This window comes from Pezoporus flaviventris, unplaced genomic scaffold (genome assembly GCF_033815535.1).
Source record: "Pezoporus flaviventris isolate CSIRO_AGI_PZ_B2104156 unplaced genomic scaffold, CSIRO_AGI_Pfla_v1 ptg000036l, whole genome shotgun sequence".
Lineage (NCBI taxonomy): Eukaryota > Metazoa > Chordata > Aves > Psittaciformes > Psittacidae > Pezoporus > Pezoporus flaviventris.
Genome location: NW_026892584.1, coordinates 30,321,553 through 30,342,981, shown reverse-complemented (window position 1 = coordinate 30,342,981; position 21,429 = coordinate 30,321,553). Strand labels below are relative to the sequence as shown.

Sequence of the window (21,429 nt, the reverse complement as noted above, 5' to 3'; positions counted from 1 at the left end):
ATATAAACAGTAAATCTTTGAGCAGTAAAACGGCAAAGTCCAAGCCCAACCTCAGAGTTCTGCTGCTCAACCTAAGATTCCACAGGTAAAGATGCTGCTTCCAAATTTTTTTTCTTTCTTATTTCCAATATTAAGCACTATTTTCTATAGACTGAAAATATTTGATGCCAATAAAAGCTATGTATTTCAAACTAAAGCTTCTTAAATAGTATAAAAATTCTATACATCATAGTGTAGGAGTATACTTTTGGTCTTTTGAACTCCAGATTCTTCAAAGCATTGGTCCCCTGAATTCATCAAAACAATGTGCACCACTGATGTGGAAAGGGTCTTATTCTTGATGCAGTTTATTTGGTATCTTTTTGAGCTTTTTGTCTTTTCTCACGGAAATCTTTTATGCTAATTCTAAAGAGAAGGACCTCTTCTATTATTTTTCTGGTTTTATTCACTCCAGACTTTTTTTATGGTTAAAACTATTTCAAGAAAAGAGTCTTAATAGTTGTTTCCTTAGCACTTCCTCTGTTTCTGTGGCTTATTCTTCTCTTGAAGCCACACTCCTGTGTCCCTGTAGCCATCAGTCCTTATGCAATAAAGACATGCACCAGGCATCAACTGTAGTTAGACTGTAAATCAAACAAGCAGGGGGAATGCCAGAAGTGGAAACATCATCTCTTCAGGCTCAACAACACAAGTCATAATAGGTTGTCAAAAACCAGCATGAAGAGTAAGATTTACACTTGCTTCTAAGATCTTATAGATACATCTATACTAATTATAATACCAATGCTAATGTTGTTACTAATAGTAGCAGCAGCAGCATAAAAAATCAGGTAAACTGACAATATACCTTGGAGATTCAGTCACTGCTGACAAGCAGACTTTTGTTTTTTCTTATTCCTTTAGGAGATTCTTGTGTTATTCAGAAACTACTCAAAGCCAGTGGCACAGCAGCAGTCTGACTGACCCAGACCCTAAGCCTCAATACTGGCTGTTCAACACCAGTGACTTAGAGGCTATTACAGACAGCCTGTGGGATAACATGCTAAAAGTACAGCTCCACACATTTCTTTCTCTTACAAATACACCAGCACTAAAAAGTAAATTTATACTAATATATACAATAAATTACGGTTTAAAATTATTATAGCTAACCCACTATGGAAACAAATCAAGAACATTTAGTTTCTCTTAGACATTTTCTGTGCTGTCAAGGGGACCCACTTGTATCTTTAACACACTAAATTGTAGGTGTTTGACTTCAAAGTCCGTTCATTCTGCCCATATTAATATGACCATTGGAAGACTGCAGTCTTGTGCTTTAGTAAGCACAAACTAAGGTTTGTGCTTACTAAATTCTCATGGCTCTATTCTTCCCACTTGACAACTTCATTTCTTCAGATTCATTATTAACATTTAAACCATATCTGTGGATCATATTTGAAAGTGTGTATCACAGTTTTGGTGAAATTACTTAATTTTATTTTCTCTAAACCATTACCAACTACAAAAAGCCTCTGCATTTGCTGTTAAACAGATGGATTCATGGTGGTTGTCCTAACAACTGAACTATCTTGCTATATAAACATTTTTCTTAGATGCGCTTCTATTGTTGCATAGAATTTATTTCTTTAAATTATTATTCACTTTGTGGTTGTTCCCATTCTTTGAGCTTCAGTCATGCTGCTTTGTTGGTTTCCCTTCACCTCTGATCAAATTGCAAATATGAATCCTAGAACTTTCTATGCTGACATAACTTGCTTGTATTTTCCTGAGATCTGGAAGTCAAGAACAACCAAATCTGGGTTAAAGGAAGAATATCTTTGAAAAAGATTTTGAATATGAACACTTATTTTATGTTAGTCACCAGAATCATCACTGATGTTTGAAACACCACCTTTGGTTCAGGAAATTCATTGCCTGCTGAAAGAATATTCAGAGGAAATATCACTATGTGTATGCTTTTTCCAGCATTTTCTCCAGATATCAACCAATAACTCACAAAAAAAAAAAAAAAAGGAATACTAGTATAGAAAGACATTTGAGCTAAAACTTGAGCTAAAGTGTATCCATGCCTCACTTGAGCCAGACCATTGATAATATTGACCAAAATATCTCTCCCACCAGAAAAGATAAAGATTTCATCTCTCTTCCATTCTAAGAATGTCCTAACTAACAAACTGGCTAATAAAGACTAATAGCTAGTCCTAATAAGGACTAGATAACTGTCCTTATTGTCATTATAAGTCAATGGACATTTCTCCAAGCCCATCCTGCTCCCTGTCTACTTCCAGCCTAAAAGATAAACTCTTTCTGGAGCATGATCTGTGAAACAGAGCATTCTTTTCAGCTTTATTCTATGTTCTTTTCACACTTTTAATCTGCTGAAGAGCTTTATCTAAGCCATGTCTGTTGTGTCTTGTGAATACAGTGGGGGCATGACACGGATAAAGTCAAGAACTTAAATTACAGAAATAAACCCTTTGTGTTTTCTTACGTGCTTTCATAGTTAGCTACCATGCTTTCTTTTGAACTTGATGTAGAGAATAAGATTGCCATTATCTGGACTGCAATAACAGATTCAGCTTTCAAAATTTCAAAGAGAGTTCTTAAACCTTAGATATGTCAGTTCCTGTCCTGGGTTCAACAGCAGAAGTCATTTTTTCTCCTTCTTAGTAGCTGGTGCAATGCTGTGGTTTTGACTTTCAGCCTGGGAACAGCGCTGATAGCACCAATGTTTTTAGTTGCTGCTCAGTAATGTCTACTCTGACCAAGGACTTTCTGAGTCTCATGCTCTGCCAGGGAGGAGGGGAAACCGGGAGGAAGCAGAGCCAGGACACCTGACCCAAACTAAACAAAGAGGTATTCCATACCACAGCACGTCATGCCCAGTATATAAACTGTAGGCAGTTACCCAGAAGGGTTAGATCACTGCTCGGGTCGGGATGAGTATCGGTTGGTGGGTGGTGAGCAGTTGTATTCTGTTCCCTTGTTATTCCCCTTATCATTATTATTATTTGTGGTAGCAGTAGTAGTTTGTGTTATGCCCTAGTTACTGGACTGCTCTTATCTCAGCCTGTGGGAGTTACATTCTATCGATTCTCCTTCCCATCCTTCTCAGAGCAAGGGGAGGAAAAGGGGGGAGTGAGAAAGAGACTGCATGGCTGACTGAGTTTAAACCAAGACAGTTCCTTTCTGCATTTCATGCACCTTTTAAAAACAGTTTATTTGTATAGTTATGTTCAGTACAGTACTTTCAAATTTTTGTAATAAAAATTTTTAAGCAACTTGTCATGATTGATTTAACGGGAACATTTCCTTGCAGTACTACATGCTGGTTAAAAATCAGATATCTTACAGACATCTGCTTTGTTCAGTATCTGAGATATATTCAGTCTATGGTTCATAGAATATGCTTTTGTACAGTGCATAGCTAGTGGCTCAGAGCCACCATAGAAATTATGTGGTTGACCACAGCTCTATCTCAATTACACATACAAAAATCTGGACTAATTTTGCTTAAGTACTTTGATGAGCTGCAAGGTGTTCATCTCAACAAAGCGTGCTATAAACAAATTGTCTGTATTGAACTTACTTTCCGTGCTTGAGACAGGTTTCTTATAAGAAATTCAAACTACTTCTGGCCTGAATCCAGAATATTTAAAAGATTGCTTGCATTAGTTGGAAGAAGACTGAGGCCAACATTTCTGCTATTTTGCCATAATGAAACTCTTCACCAGGAAGACATATTTCATCTGGACAGAAAACAATGTATTCTCTTAGATATATTGAAAACTACATATTGAATCTTCATTATTGTGCATATGCCATGAACTAAGATATTTCACGGAATGAATTGCATGCCAGATAAATGCAAGGCTGAGTTTTGGCTGTATAAATACACCATGAACACCCTACTTCTATACCCCTGCGTTATACACTGACAGGAACAAAATGGTTCAGAAATAATTTTTGCCTTAATGATTAGTTTCTAGAATTAATTTGTCCATTACCATGAATTCTCTCAGATACTGAGATATGTTCACTCTTTATTCTCAATATATTCAGAATACCTATAGTTTTCAGCAAGATACAAAAGCTAACTGAACTAGAAAGAATGGGAAGAAATTCTTTGGCTCCATGCTGAGAAACAGTTACTGTTATACAAATGGAAAACCTATGTTAGAGACAAAAGGGGCACTGAAGCTAAACCACTAGTTTTATACAGTAGAAAAAAAAAATAATAATGTGATTTATACATTTTCATCATGCTAACCATGATGTGCATTTAGGGAAAACTTAAACTGTGCATCTTGCATCTTGATAGCCAAAATGAATTGGGAATAGCATGACATGCTAGAATGCCAGGCCAGTGATGACATTCACATGTTTATAAGCAGCCAAAATGAACATCTATAATTTGCATTGCAATGAATCGTGTCTCTGTATGCCCAGTATTACCAAGTCTCCTTCTCAGAATGTGGTGGAGTTTATAGTCATCTTCTATGATTTTCTCTTCATGCTTAGCTCACTTGAATTTTATTTTTTTCACTTGAGGAAATTAGAACAAAGGCCGGGGTAGCAGAAATTTCTCACTATCTTGTGAGATAAAGGATGAAACTCAGTTCTAAATAATTAGTGCAAAGTAAAAGTTGAGACTTGTAATACAAGGAAGGTGTTAACCTAAATATATCTTTGGCTTTGTCAAATATTGGATTTAAACAATCTAACAAGCATGCACTTGATTTGAGTGTATAATTACCATGATTACATATGCTGATAGGTAATTGAATTTACTAGTGACAATTAGCCATTTACGCATACAACTATCTAACTAATATGAACAATTTCAAAGAAAAATGGTGTCCTTCACAGCTTTTAAAAATAATTTTCTGTATTCTGGAAATTGGGATTAGTAATAGCAGTTTACTGCCCCATATCAGCATTTTTGTAATCCAGTTTTTAATCAAATAATCATACTCTTCCACATAGCACATGTTCCTAGCTATAAATAAAATCAGTGTACACTATGTCTTTGCCTCATGAGCTAAAAAAGAGTGAATAGGAAAGTTTTCTGTAGTTTTGCTGGTCAGCTTCTAAGTAAGTGGGATGTTAATCAAACTCAAATAGTAGAATAGAAGAGACAACTGCTAACCACTCTTGCTGTGCTTACACTCATAGTGATCTCTTAAAATTCTCATGAATGCCTGCTTGATTTTGATCAGTGTAAGCTCTAGAAATTTGCTGGTACAATGCAGCTCAGGAGGCATTCTGCATTCAGCAATATCACAATGCCTTGCAAGAAAGACAGAAGTAATGATACACACAAGCCATCCTCCAAAATAGCTCATCAGTCCCTTCTGGCTGGCATTTTTATTTCCATGCAGCTGATCATAAGATACTAGCCAGATATCTGGAAAATTCACTATTGCAAAGAGTTCCAAGGAGTACAGAAGTCAGCAGAACTGTGAATATGTCGGATAAAAAACAGTAAGTGAGATTACTGCATTTCAGTATCACATTTTCTATTACAGTGTTAATCACTTAGTTAAATACAGAGATCACAAGCCACTTTTTCAAAGTGTAAAAATAAAATAATAGAATATAAACCAGAAGCTTTCACTGTGATCACATCTGGCCTCCCACATAATGCATTCCATTACATTTCACCAAGTCATTCTTATCAATTTCTAATGAAGTAGCAGAGGTGAAGTAGCAGAGGTAAAGTAGCAGAGTCAAAATTTACTTCTTCCATATTGCACAGTTAAGTCAGTAGCACTCTTGCAAATATGTCTCAGACTCTTGACTTCCAGAGCTGCTCTTAGACCAAGAACAAATTCTTATGTGATAGAGTAAATGAGTAAGAGAAGGTATTGCACAAAAGATTTTGAGATCAAACTGCATATTAAGTCCAGTGATGAAAGTCTGGTGGTGGTGTGGAAAAATCCACATGTAAACAAAACCAAAAGTAGGGAGAAAGAGAAAGAAAAAGAATGTGCAGCTAGGAAAAACAGTGATGAGGTCTCCACACAAATTTCCTTCTCTGGGTAGAAAGATGACTGAACACTAGAACAAGATGCCTAATGAGGTCATGAAGTCTCCACATCTGGAGATACTCAAAACCCAACAGGACATGATCCTGAGCAGTCTACTGTAGCTGATACTGCTTTGGGCAGGAGGCTAAACTAGACAATCTCTAGAGGCCCCTTCTCATCTCAGCTACTCCCTGTTTCAGCTGCAAATATTAGGGCACTGAGGGTACTGCACAACAGATTTTATGTGTTTCAAAGTTATTAGAAAAAATAGCTGCCATTTCACTGTGAATGCAGGTCAGATTAGTCAGTTAAAGACATCTCCTAAAATGAGTTCCAAACCTCGTGTTCATAATACACAGTGGCATAAAAGACCACCACATTGCATGGTACATTGTAATAATAAGGATTCTTACACATGGATCTATGAAAACCCAACATTTTATTTCATTTTTACAAGTCCTGCTACTGCTCCTCTGCCTCTATATCCTGAACTTGAACATGCCACTTATTCATGTTCACGGCTGTTGAATAAAGCTCTGTTGCCACTACTTAATGAAAAATATCAGCTTAGCTTACAAATAGCACTCATCCCTAATCATAGAAAAGCATCATATATAAGCAATATGACATAATTTATACCTAGGTTCTTAGCTCAGTGGTCAGTTTGAAACATGTTTAATTTCTGTGCATGTTAGGGGAAGAAAAAATAGTCATATAGACATAGGACTGTCAATTTAGTAGTAACTTTAGTTCCTTAACTTGTATCTGGCATAAAACTCCCTTGGGTTAATGTAAGAAAATCTATGCTACGTATAGATAAGTAGCAATCTAAGAATATTAACATTTCCTTATTTCAGAAAGATGCTGTAAAGCTTAAGTCTGTAATACGTGTATGAGTCTTTAAGGTAATAGGAGCACATCGTATTTGTTTTGAGTCACAGTATAAAAACACATAAGGAAATTTTATTTTTAAGCTTGTTATTTTAGACTACTTGCAAATGTAGGTTGGATTCTGCCAACAGTTGTTCTTCCCCATGTTCTCAGAAAAGATATTGAGGAGACTCAGTTGAGAAAACTGATATATATTCTGCTATCACACGCTACACCAAGGATGACAGCATGCCCTCAGGTTTTAACATTGTATTGGTTTATTCCCCTGCTGGAGTAAATTTGTGCACACTTCTCACTTCTCTGGAGTATGTGCTGTTATCACATTGTGATAAAACATTTTCAAAAATACAACAGCTTATTCTATCCTGATGAGAATGTTTCATTTTAAATATGTAGTTGAACTTTCACTGGATTCATTAGAAAGTGATTAAAAAGACAAAAAGAGTATTTTACACAAACAATATTGTCTGTAGGGGTTGAAAGTGACCTAAGTGTATTGCATCACCCCAGTAATTAGGTATGTGTAATTCAGAAGGACTTTTTCAGATCCCTTACCAAAATCGTGCAGAGAATGGAAGTGAACACGGATATCACATTTTGAGCGTGAACATCCTGAGCACTACTTGCTATTATGCATGCCTTTAATTCCAAAGCATTCTTTTGAAACTCTTCCACCTCCCATAGGCACCCTGTTCTACAATTTCCTCAGTTTTCATGAGGTGCTACTGTTTGTCTTGAAACAACATATACGTTTTAAATTCATATCAAATAGATGATTAGACTTACAAGCTGATTAAAGGCTATGAGTTCCTTTCAGTTCTTGTTCTCTGAGAATGTATTCTTACTAGGTAATTTTCTTTAGGAAGTTATAGCTCCCTAACACCAGAAACAATCTCATTTCACTGACAAAATACATTCAGAATTATTTTCTTTTGCAGTTATAATCTATGATTTGTGTTAAAAGATAATCAAGAATCATAATCTGGTTTTGTTATTAATCTTACATTATGGAACACACACTACACATAACAGGCCAAACTGAGATACTTCTGTTTCTACTATTCTTTCTTGGAAAATGTCTCAAACCCAACAAATTCAATACCAGGGGACTGAAAATAATTTCTTTATAAACAAGGCATCAGTTAGTTTGTCAATGGCTACCTGCAGCACTCCAATCCTCATAAAAAACAAATGCCCCAAACCTTAGAGGACATGACAGCACCCCAGGTACAATTTCCTTTTCCTTTCTTTAGAAACACTGCAACATAGAAGAAGCTTGATTTAATTTAATCAGTGGTGCTTCAGTTGAAGTTAGAATGTATACTGTAATTATTCAAAGCACAAATGTTCTTCTCAGAAAACTTTCATTAGCAATCCAGTCATTGCAAAAACCTAGTCATATATGAGTTTTCTCATCACAGTCACTGCGAATATTAGGTGGAGGGCTTTTTTCTGTGAGAATTTTAACTAATTCTGTTTTGCTAATGATTAAGTCCAGCTATGTTGGAATTGTGTGACTGATAGAATAATCATATACTTTACTTATAGTTAATTATGCATTAAATTTACAAATTCATGTAATTATAGCATTACAGTTTTTGCAGCTAGTTTTGGCCCAGATCATATTTTCTCTATTATTCCTTCCTGTCCCAATCACAGAATTTCACAGTAATATGTGACTCTTATCTGTGATACTGATTAAATCGGTTAATCACTTATGCTTACCACCCGAAAAAAAAGTCACATTGCATAAATGGTTTATGTAAAGCAATAAGAACAAAAGTACCCATGAAAAGATTTTGCTAAAAGCAAGATTTTTTAAAGTTATTTCTAAAACCAGGCAAGATAAGTAGGCCAACGACAACATTAAATTAATGATCATTACAGTATTTCACATTTACATAACACTTCTAAATATTTCATAATATACACATGACTAAATTAAACCTCAAATGCTTCCAAGAGAAAAAGGAATAAATCACCTTGGAACAGTATATTCTAAGACAGTGAAATGCTAAATCACTAAGTGAAGCTAATGTTTAAAAGAGTGCGGAGGGAATCCCAGATGTCACACTCTTGAGCCTTGATGAAACTAGTAGTACTCTTAGAACAACACTAAAAAGGTGCAGATTAACAGCCAGGGTTTCTGGTTGATTTTTTTGTAACATCTCTTATTGGAATTGTCTTTAATTTTAGGTCATCCTCCACCTGGTTAAGAAACTCTCCTGGCTACGACTCCCCCTCCCGCCTCAACGTAAAATATACCAATATTGCAAAAACAACTAGGCATAAAGAAGATGTCTTGCTTCGAATCCAGTCAGTTGTGAGTCTCATAGAATCACTTTACTGCTTTAGGGTTTCTTTGCTGTTGATTTTTAGTCAAGTAACTAAAAGTGGTTTTCATATTATAAATTACATTGCTATTATTGTTAGCAAGGACTGTAATCTATGCTGTGCTACATGGAAACAGTCTTGAGTTCTGGTAAAATATATCAACTGAGAATATGATCTCTGTTGTTAATCTGTGTGTACACTTGCAGCTTACAATATGTGTACATCTGTCTCTTTCAGTAATAGACCATAGTTTCATATGCTTTAAGAAGAATTAAATCCTCTTCACGTGCTGTTTCTCCTTTGTGCAGAGATGCTATCTTAGTTGCAACTAGATTTTGCTCCATCCCATGCTTTTCAGCCCCCAAAGGATTGCAAAAACTGTGATGGAGGTAGTTTTGCAATGTGTGGGTGATCCTAACGTTTTAGTTACAAATTTCTCATTAAAACCTGGAGTCTCAGCTGTGACCAGAATGTCTTTGACAAGATCTAATATAGCTCTAACAATTAAAGATAACCTGAAAAATTTAGCTTAGTGATCAATGCATGCATAGTGTCTTTGCTGCTTGCTTTTTGATCTCCTTTCTTCAGTCATCAAACATGACATTTCTTCCTCAAGGCAATCAGTAAGACAGTCACTATATTTCATATAGGCTGATTATACCTAGGGAAAATCATACCTATTCAAAGAAGCAGTTGTGGTAAATACACTTAATCTGAATCACAGGCAAATTAGTGTCCTTGCATGATGCTAATCCCCAGTTGTGAAATGACACTGCCTTGTAAGGCTTATGAGATAAGGACTAAGTTTCTAGCTACTGATTTTCTAGAAAAGCACACAGCATCTCCACCTGTAAAGCTATAATAGTGGGGGACTTAGATAGGTTAGCTCAGTTGTCCTAGGTTACTGTCATATTCTTCCTATTTTCAAAGCCTCCTATGGCTCACATATTTGAAGCACTCTGCTACACAGTGTTGCCACAAAAATAGTTCTCCAATCACAGCTGATATAAGTGAAATAATACTTGTTTCTAAAAAGTGTGTCAGTCTTTGAATGAAAGAAAATTTGTAAGTACCCTCTTCAAACACATTTTGGAGTGCTGGATAAAGAAGGGACATTCTGATATTCCTCCAAACACTTTTGTGCAATCAAACCTTCCTGCACTGCGTAGAGTATCATCACCTTCTAATGACTAGAGATGTATAATCAGACCTCATAAATGATGCTGACTATCTATAATGAAATGTGTTCCTCCAAACTCACCTCATAAGGTTGATGACATGAGCACCTACCTATTACCAGTTTCAATCACTTCCAACGATTGACAGAAAGAAACAACTCAGGTCTGTGTTACCTGTAGTGCAAGTGATCACCAGATGACATGCAATGCAAGTGAAATTGGAATTAAATGCCTTGCCAGTATATATGACTTCAAAGTCCATCAAAGACCTACCATATTTAAGACAAAGTTGGACAGAATCTGTAGGCCAGCTGAACTCCAGAAACAAGTTGGCATCCCCAGTCAAACCAAAGCATCACATGTCTTCATGAAGTATTATGTAGCGCTACCTCACAGAAAGCTGAAGTAAGACTAATCAGATGCAGATTTGCAGTATATTATCTCTTAGCTTTTCTGTTCCTTTAGAAGCATGTTGCTCAAATACTTTTGATGAACAAATACTATAATGTATCAGAAGACTGAGGTGACAAGCACCTGTAATTTTACCATCTTTTCCATAAAAAAAGCTTGTGATCTTCAATGCTGTCCCCTTGTCCCTAAGGTACTAAGTATTTATATAGTATGTTTATGATTTTCTTCTTTGTAGGTTTCTTTTTTCCTACCTTTGCAGCTTAGTGTTTTATTCTCACGATTTCAGTCAGTATATTTCAGTCAGTATATTTCCGACTGATTCTTTAAAATTGTGTTTATTGTATTCATCCCCTCCCTCAGTTTCTCCTCTTTGTGTCTAAGAAATAGGTTTTCTGTGGTTATATTATAAAGTTCTTCAGATTTATAACCCCAAGTACAATGTAGTAATACAGAAGCTGAAGACTTTGAAATGACTGACAGATAAATGACCCTGTATGTTAAAAATTTCAGTATCTGTAATGACTTTAATGACTTGCCAGTCATATACTCTCTGTACAGGCAATGTGTGTAAAGAATATAGAGCTGTAAAGCTTTTCATATAAGCCTGAAAGAAACATAAACTTGTTCTATGCACAGCTAAGACAATTTCAAACTCATCTTCTAGAAGATAGAAACAACTAAGAACGCACCCAGCAAAATTCAGAAAGTTGACTTCTTTAGCCGTGATGCATATAAAAAACTTTGACTTTGTGAAGAAATGGTCTGGGGATCTATAGGTAGTCAACCCCTTCATCTTAACATACAGGATGCTAGCATCTGCCAAGGTGGCAATGACTCCATAACCTGCTTGAACTCAATTATCAGATCATGTCCGTCTGTGCCCTAAGAATATGCAGGAGAAAAAAGTATTTAATGTGTTTAATTTGCAGGCAAAATAGAGGTTATAAAGACTGTGCAAGGTCATAACAAACCTTAGCTCTTTAGAATATTATCAGATTTTATTTTAAAGTAAATAAATAATGTTTTTTATTTTATCTGTGAATTTTATATTTAGAATGATGACATCTGGTTGGTTTCAAGCTTGGTCGTAATATCCAAGTCCTGACTACTGTACATAATTTTAAGATATAACACAGGTAAAAATTAAAATGAGGATCTCTGAAAAGCATCTTTCTCAAAGGATCATAGAATCATAGAACAGTTAGGGTTGGAAAGGACCTTAAGATCATCTAGTTCCAAGCCCCCTGCCATGGGCAGGGACACCTCACACTAAACCACATCACCCAAGGCTCTGTCCAACCTGGCCTTGAACACTGCCAGGGATGGAGCATCCACAACTTCCTGCGCAACCCATTCCAGTGCTTCACCACTTTAACAGGAAAGAATTTCTTCCTTTTATCCAATCTAAACTTCCCCTGTTTAAGTTTGAACCCATTACCCTATCACTACAGTCCCTAATGAATAGACCATCCCCAGCATCCCTATGGCCCCCCTTCAGATACTGGGAGGCTGCTATGAGGTCTCCACGCAGCCTTCTCTTCTCCAGGCTGAACAGACCCAACTTTCTCAGCCTATCTTCATATGGGAGTGCTCCAGTCCCCTCATCGTCCTCGTGGCCCTCCTCTGGACCTGCTCCAACAGTTCCATGTCAGGAGCTTATTATTGTATTACCTTTTCTAAGAAATTTTAATTAAAAAAATATACTTGAAACTCAGATTGTGTATATTTTTTAGTTTATTCCTACATGGTTTTTTTTCACGTTATAAAATTACTTGAAATCCTTTAATATGAAAACATTGGACCATTTAAAAAAAGGTTTAATTTTGCAACAAATTAAGTAGAAGTGACATTTCAACATCTTATCCACTTTTTCTCATGTTTCAAATCACTTTTAAAAATATCTTTTAAGTGTAGAATATTGAATATGAAGCATTGATTTTAAGTCACATTTAAGCTTACAACTTACAGTCAAAAAAAAAGCTGTTATGTAGAATAACCTATTATTGCGAGCCTTTCTATTGCTCAAAGAAAATAGTCATTGCATTATGCTGGATATATTCAGGTTTATGTCACTGGAACTGGTCTGGGAATATCACCTGACAAACTGTCAACCATTTAAAAATTGTAAGAAAGAAAGTTTCAGAGCCTTATGGAAAATCCTCAGTAAATGCATCTCATTTCAGTGAGTTATTATGGGATTTACATTTTAAAAGGTCTCTTTCATCAGAGATTATTTATAAATATTTGAAAAGATGTAGGATCTATAAAAACCAAGAGATATCACCTTAACCTTCAGCTTGATAGAATATTTTTTACTGGCTTTGATTTGCATCTCACTCTTACTTGATCCATCTGAACTGAAAGCATCTGACTTAAAATCCATGTTTCATCCTCTTCTACTTCACCATTACAGTTAAAAATAAGCACAAGTGAGGTGCTCATTCTGCATCTTTCTGCTTTGTCTTTAGGGGAACTGTAATAAACAAATGTTGAATATTTCTGTTTCATTACTGAATTAAAAAAAAAAAAAAAGTAAGAGTCTTTAGTTTTCAAGAATTCTTGAGGTTACATTCCAGTGCTGCCCAAATCAAATATCCTTTAATTTCATCTCATGATAGGGATTTCTGCAGAAGTAGCAAATATAAGGGCAGATAGTAGAATAACAGAGGAAAAAATCAATTATGAACAGAGAGGAACTATACGGGGAAAAACAGTAATAGAGGTTATTTTTCACTCAGAATTAAAACAACTAATAGAAATAACTGAATACTGAAATACATATTTTTCTGAGATCAATAAATGCAGAAAGGCATCCTTTCCTTCTCTGTAGTTCATATACTGAGAAATCCCTGGTTATTATTTTGTCAGGAAGCTGTTACATTTCTTATACACATAAGTAAAATGATTACTCATTTATCCTCCCATCCACAGTTGATGGTTTATGCATTTGCTCCAGACCATTAGAATTGTCTTAAATAGTTAAGCTTCATTCACTTTGATATCCAAACACAACTAACATATGAAGAATCAATAAAATATTTAATAGAATTTGGATTAATGTTAATAAAATAGTGCCATTACAACAATGTCTGTGGCTTTACAATTTTTACCCTTTCGTGCTTCTAGTCATGTTTCTTTTATTTACTAATTTAAATTAACAGAAAAAAATCTGCTATGGTAAGCCTAACGATTGTGATTTAATGGCTAGTGGACTATAGTTCGAGTACTAATTTCCTTTTTTCTGTTTCTAAGTGCTATTTTTACACAATTTCTTATGTTTATAGCAGATTCTAGGACTACAGACTTATCATATGCTTATAGACTTCTTCTAGGGCTACAGGTTATCAAATGAGACAATTTCTGCATTTTTGCAGTTAGGTTTTTGAGTCAGAAAAACCGTGAGGAATGGAGATCTGATGAATTGTCTTGTACTCTAAGGAAGTGCATATTTGTCCACATAAAAAGACACAGCATGGTTATAACTGGAAATTTGGATATATCTTATGTCTGGCTTAGGAAAAACAAAACCAAAAAAAATCCCAATTTGCTTCTTAATATCACTGAAGTGAAATTGAAATATAATGAAAATTATGTTTGCAGTGTTGAGGAGGGCAGAGACAGTAGAGACTCCATTAGTCCAATAAAGACACAGAAGGTACACTTACAAGTACTCAGGGCAGACCCATAATTTAATACTGGTTCCATTGTACATATTATTTCTAAACTGAACAGTCAAAATAGTAACAAATTAAATTCTTGGGAGAGAAAGCAAAAAGGTTTTATAAGAACAAAAGAACTCCAGAAAACAAACACTAAAGAAATTGACATCTTCTGTGGTCCTTTATTGAATTCTTTGTGAAAGTCAAGGTAAATATATGTTTTCCAAGTCAGTATTTTTATTCATGTCGTGTCAAATTCCTCTTTGGCATTCCTTAATTTTCTTCTGATATCGGAATAGACTCCACAACTCGTTAAAGTTGTAAAGTAGGTATGCGCTTATTCAGCTGAAGACGCATGGGGGATTACTCCTCCAAAGGCATGCGCGCCTCAGTGTCGTTTTCCTCTACATTTATCCTCTAAAGTACTACAAATGCATTAGGTTACACAATACGCCTATACATATTTATGTCCTATCCCCGCTTCGTATTATAATGAGCTCAAAGGTCTTCTGCTCATGCGCAGTGCCTCCTGGGGGTTGTGGGCAGGGGTCTTTAGATGAAGTAAACAAGTCTTCCTGGGGCCTGAACTTTTCACCCTTGGTCTTCACGCATTCTCTTTAGGAGCCTGGATGAGTCTGGTCAATGTCCAAATGGTTTTTGCTGAAACTTAAGTAACTGTTTTCCTTATTAGGAGGTTATGTTCTGGTACTGCCTGGTAAAGCACGATAGGTATTTGCTAAGCGATATATCTGTTAAGCAAGCTATGTAACTTAAGCAATACCTCCTTGTACAACCCCCCTGTACAATTTACCTAACCCCCTTGTACAACCCCCTTGTACAATAGTCCACATCACTTCCATTTGTCTACAACAGTGCTAATTCACTGACTCAAATGTGACAGAATTCCAGACCTTCTCCAAACTTGATTAAATACTATATAAATTCTTCACCACACCACACTTGCTTAATGCACTTATGCAGTCAATTGTCTTCACTTGCAATGCAACATTATCACATTAAACTTAGCAAGGAACATATGCTATGCCCGCTCTTTGGAAAAAGCATGCAACAATGATTAGCACATTTTACACCATGCAATGTATCTAGCACATTGTAATTTACTGAGCACAGGGTAAGGAATAAAGAAAAAAAAACAACAACTCAGTATTCTCTTTCTGATAGTTTTAGCTCTTGGATGAATTGTGTGTAGACTACATGCTCTCACATAGCTATGGAACTCGAGCATTATTTCAAATAAATCCATAAAAACACAGTCAGATTCATAATACAGTGACTCCAAGAACTGACAAATATGGAGGATTTATGTCACCTGGCTCAAATTCCACTTAGGCTGGTTGAATGTCATTAGAATCAAGGAGTTGCATGGTCACAAAATGTATGCAATTATTTGTCAATTCATTAGCACAAACTAACACAGATGTGATTAATTCAACAAGCATAAACATTTCATGCAGGCTTTGAAAATATGACCTGCAGTCAGTGAAAAATCAGACTCAGTGAGCTATATATATAGGGTGTCCTGGGTTCAGCAGTAGCAGTCATTTTTCTCCTTCTTACTAGCTGGAGCAGTGCTGTGTTTTTGATTTTCAGCCTGGGAACAGCACTGATAACACCGATGTTTTTAGTTGTTGCTAAGTCATGTTTATGCTGACCAAGGACTTTCTGAGTCTCATGCTCTGCCAGGGAGGAGGGGAAGCTGGGAGGAAGCAGAGACAGGACACCTGACCCAAACTAGCCAAAGAGGTATTCCATACCACAGCACATCATGCCCAGGGTGTAGAACCAGGGGCAGTTACTCAGAAGGGCTAGATCACTACTCGGTCAGGCTGGGTGTCTGTCGGCGAGTGGTGAGCAGTTGTATTCTTTTCCCCTGTTATCTCCCTTATCATTATTATTGTTGGTGGTAGCAGTAGTGGTTTTGTGTTATGCCTTAGTTACTGGACTGTTCTCATCTCAGCCTGTGGGAGTTACATTCTTTTGATTATCCTCCCCATCCATCCAGGAGTGGGTGAGGAGGGAAGGGATGGAGTGAGACAGAGGCCGCGTGGTTCTGTTTTATGGCCTGGGCTTAAACCACGACAATTCTTTTTGGCACTCAACGTGGGGCACGAAGTGTTGAGATAATGACAGATCTGACCAGAGTGTGTCTAATCGTATTTGTAATAAGCATTTATTGTTTTGGATTAATAGTCACTCATCACAATGCTGATTAATTTGCTCTCAAAGCTGTTGCTGTTGATCTCACAGTTTCAGCATATTGTACCTTACTTACAGCCGGTGTTTGCTGTTAGTGTTTATTGGCTGGGGTCCTTGGGCTAAGGTTTTTGTTTCATTGTATTTTATGGTGATGACTTGTAATACAATAGAATCATTGATCATCAAAGCAATCTGGCTTGTTTTTTCAGTGTGGTCACCACCTCTATACTTTGGGAGGTATAAAATGGAAGTGTTTAACACACATCTTTTTTCTCCTCAGGTGGTCAACCCATGAAGGAGACATTCCCTCACTCTCCCAGCCCCCCCCCACCAGACCATTTACAGCATCATTTGAGAGTTCTGACGGTCTTGAATGTCCCTTAGGTACCCTTGAGACCTGCCTGCTGATTGTGACGGGGATCACCATGCTGGCACGCATATAGAGCGTGTTTTATCCAAGACCATTTTGTCTGATATCAAGAGCTGAGCAGTGTCGGGTTTGGGCCTTGTCTAGGGTTAGACAATGATATAGGGGGACCAGGATATTTTTCCCGAGGCTGGACAGTTATGAGTGGCATGGTGTGTGGGATAGCATGGGCAAGTATCTAGGCCAGTGGGCCCCTCCAGTGTTTTGGAATCTCACTACTGAACAAGTGCAAAATCCAGAAGAATTAGTAAAACACTTAAATGAGGTGTGTTGTCATCCTGGTCATACCAGAGAGGGAAAAATCAGGGCAACGTGCTGGGGCTTGGCCTATGCTTACAGGGCCTTGTTCAACACTATCCAGCACCTTCAAAAGGAAAAAAATGTCCCTGGATCTGATGGCAGCACAGCTACTCCAACTCCAAGTACAGCAGCTGCACCAACCCCAGGAACAAGTACAGCAGCTACTCAAACTTCTACCACAACTGACAGCACAGCTACTCCAACTCCAAGAACAGCAGCTACACCAGCCCCAGCAACAAGTACAGCAGCTACTCAAAACCCAGCAACAAGTACAGCAGCTACTCAAAACCCAGCAACAAGTACAGAAGCTACCCAAACCCTAACAGATACTGCAGCTAAACCAGAGGACCAATTCATGGCAATATCGTTGCTCCTTTAAGCAAGGTGAAAAGCAAAAAAACAAAAAAACAAAAAAACAAGATGCAGAAACAATGGCAATGCACTTTCTACCTGGGACAACATCTGATCAGGAGTCATCATCACATGACGAAGAAGAAGAAGAAGAAGAAGACGTGACTTCTTGACCTTGGACCTCAACTGAGCTACAGAATATGCGAAAAGATTTTACCTGTCAACCAGGGGAGCACATCATCACCTGGTTACTCCGATGCTGGGACAATGGGGCCAATGGTCACGAACTAGAAGGTACAGAAGCCAAGCAGCTGGGATCACTTGCTAGAGAAGGGGGAATTGACAAAGCAATTGCAAGAAAGAAAAAGTCCCTCAGCCTTTGGAGGCGGCTCTTGGCAGCTGTGAAAGAAAGGTTTCCATACAAGGATGATGTTATGAGTCGTTCGGCCAAGTGGACTACTATAGACAAAGGCATCCAGTCTCTGTGGGAATCAGCCATTGTAGAGAAGATCTATCACATCAAGCCGAATAACAGGGATACACCCATAGATCCAGATGAAGTTGAATGTACACGACCCATGTGGCAGAAATATACACGGAATGCACCGTCATCATAGGCTCATTCATTGGCAACAGTAACCTGGAATGACGTAGTACCGCCAACAGTGGATGAAATAGCTCATAAACTCCGAGAGTTCGAAGACAATCTCACCCCTTCCATCATCTCAGCTGTGGAAAAACTGTCCCAGGAGTTCAAACAATTGAGAGATGACCTATCTGATCTATCCAGCTCCTCACATGTACCAAACCATGTCTCAGTTATTAACAAAAGGTGTCCTACTGCTCAAGAGAGAAGACATAGAAGGTATACGCCATGGGCCACCCTATAGTTTTACCTGCAGGATCACAGAGAAGACATGATGAAGTGGGATGGAAAACCTACTTCAGCTTTGGAGGAATGGGTGCATGAATTGAAGAGGAAAACAAGGGTCAAGCCTGATAATCCCATGAAAGGTGCAACTTCAGTCTCTGGTGAGCAGGTTCCCAGATGGAGTGGAAGAGCTGATTTTACTTCAGCTCCTGCAATAAAGATTAATCCCTGTCAACAAGACAGTAAGTGACCAATGTGATGACTATTAGAGGGTCCTTGCCTCCAGCCAGGTGGAGGTGAGGGACAGTCTGATTTACTGGACTTTGTAGATCAGATGGCCTGGCACATCAGTCCCACAAAAGTATAAGGCTCTAGTAGATACCCGTGCACTGTGTACCCTGACACCATCAAGCTGTAAAGGGGTGGGACCCATCTATATTTCTGGAGTGACAGGAGGATCCCAAGAGTTGACTGTACTGGAGGTTGAAGTCTATCCTGGGCATTGAGAAACAGATTTTGTGGTGACATGGCACCCCAGACAGAATTGAGTCAGACAATGGGACTCATTTCCAGAGCAGTCTTATAGCCATCTGGGCCAAAGAGCATGGCATTGAGTGGGTATATCATATCCCCTACCATGCACTAGCCTCTGGGAAAATCTAACAGTACAATGGACTGTTAAAAACTACACTGAGAGCAATGGGTAGTGGGACTTTCAAAGATTGGGATACACACTTACCAAAGGCCACCTGGTTGGTCAACACCAGAGGATCTGCCAACAGGGCTGGCCCAGCCCAGTCAGAACTTTTACATATTGTAGAGGGGGACAAAGTCCCTGTGGTGCACATAAAGAATTTGCTGGGGAAGACAGTCTGGATTATTCCTGCTTCAGGTAAAGGCAAACCCACTCGTGGGATTGCTTTTGCTCAGGGACCTGGATATACTTGGTGGGTAATGCGGCAAGATGGGGAAGTCCAATATATACCTCAAGGGGATTTGACTTTAGAGGAAAACAGCCAATGAACTCAATTGTATGCTATTGCCTGCTATGTAGCACTTCTATAGACCACCAACTAGATGTCTTCAGGTCACCAGGAATTGGCCCTGACTTCCCTCCGACCACCATCCCAACAAAGAATGAAATTTGATGAAACCAGACAAGTTCTGCGGTAAAGGAACAATCAGCATCAGCAGGCAATGATCCAACACTGCACACAGCATCTACTGATCTGAAAGACTTTTACAAGAGATGAAGCCCGACATCATGGACTGAATGGACTCAGCAGATTAATAGGGATTGGTCCATGCACTAAGGAATAAACTCTCTCAATCTCTCTCTCTATGTGGATGAATAAACATATATGTACATATATGAGATAAGAGTGATGGTATATTGAAAATGTGTGATCTGAAGATGACGTGAATGGTATGGAATAAGGGGTGGATACTGTCCTGGGTTCAGCAGTCGAAGTCATTTTTGTCCTTCTTAGTAGCTGCTGCAGTGCTGTTTTGACTTTCAGCCTGGGAACAGCACTGATAACGCTGATGTTTTCTGTTGTTGCTAAGTCATGTTTACACTGACCAAGGCCTTTCTGAGTCTCATGCTCTGCCAGGGAGGAGGGGAAGCTGGGAGGAAACAGAGACAGGACACCTGACCCAAATTAGCCAAAGAGGTATTCCATACCACAGCACAGCATGCCCAGGATGTAGAACTGGTGGCAGTTACCCGGAAGGGCTAGATCACTACTCGGTTGAGCTAGGTATCAGTCAGCAGGCGGTGAGCAGTTGTGTTCTCTTCCTTTGTTATTTCCCTTATCATTATTATTATTGGCAGTAGCAGTAGTGACTTGTGTTATACCTTAGTTACTGTACTGTTCTTATCTCAACCCGTGGGAGTTGCATTCTTTCAATTCTCCTCCCCATCCCTTCAGGAGAAAGGGAGGAGGGAAGGTGGAGAGTGAGACAGAGACTGCGTGGTTCTGATTTACAGCTGGGTTTAAACCACGACAAGGGGAAAGAAGACCACTCATGCAAATAGCCCAAGAGCATATGCCACACCATGTGATTAAAAATGTTGCCACAAAATAATCAATTTGATCATCTAAATCTCCTAAATTTCTGTAAGGCCAACACCTTACAAATGGAATATTCCTGGGTTTGCTTTTAAGTAAATGCCAAATGTAGATATAATTGCATATTAACTAGATTTAAAGGTGACTAAGGAAAAAGCAAGGCAAGGCAGAAGTTTCACCCAGCTACTCAAAACATGTTCCATTGTGTCATTGGGTGTCAATCCTAGCTGTGTGTTCAGATGAGTTTACCTACAGGGTGAATGCAAAGCAGTTAAAGTGGTGTCTTAAAAAAAAAAAAAAATATGCATCATTAAGAATTGTGACAGAAATAACAGAAATTTCAACCAAGAAATAGCAGGAGTAACTGAGACAGTCAGGGAAAATACTGGGAGTCTGTTCTGAAAAGAAGAGATAGTAAGCAAACCTTCCAGGTATGAAACACTTTGTGAGAAAAGTCGAGAAACAAATGCACTTTAAAGCCTTGTGCTATTTGATTTGTATTGCACTGAAATTTGACCCATTGTCACAAAACCGTTCCCGTTGTGAGATGCTTCAGTCATAAATATGATTTGTGTGTCCAAACAAGCTAAATTCAGTTGTGAACACAAATGTAAATATTTGCATCTGTCTCTTCCCGGAACTCTCTAATGAGCATGGCATTCCTAGAAATACTTTCTGTACAAAGT

General features: G+C 37.9%; 1 long non-coding RNA gene across 1 annotated transcript in view; it reads right to left on the bottom strand.

Annotated features, from left to right (window-relative positions):
- Nucleotides 1-20,161, bottom strand: part of LOC133274489 (uncharacterized) — a 539,792-nt gene extending 519,631 nt beyond the window's left edge. The window contains exon 1 of the long non-coding RNA XR_009745160.1: nucleotides 19,673-20,161. This is a non-coding gene — a long non-coding RNA (uncharacterized LOC133274489). The remainder of the gene's footprint in view (nucleotides 1-19,672) is intronic.
- Between the last annotated feature and the right edge of the window lie 1,268 nt (nucleotides 20,162-21,429).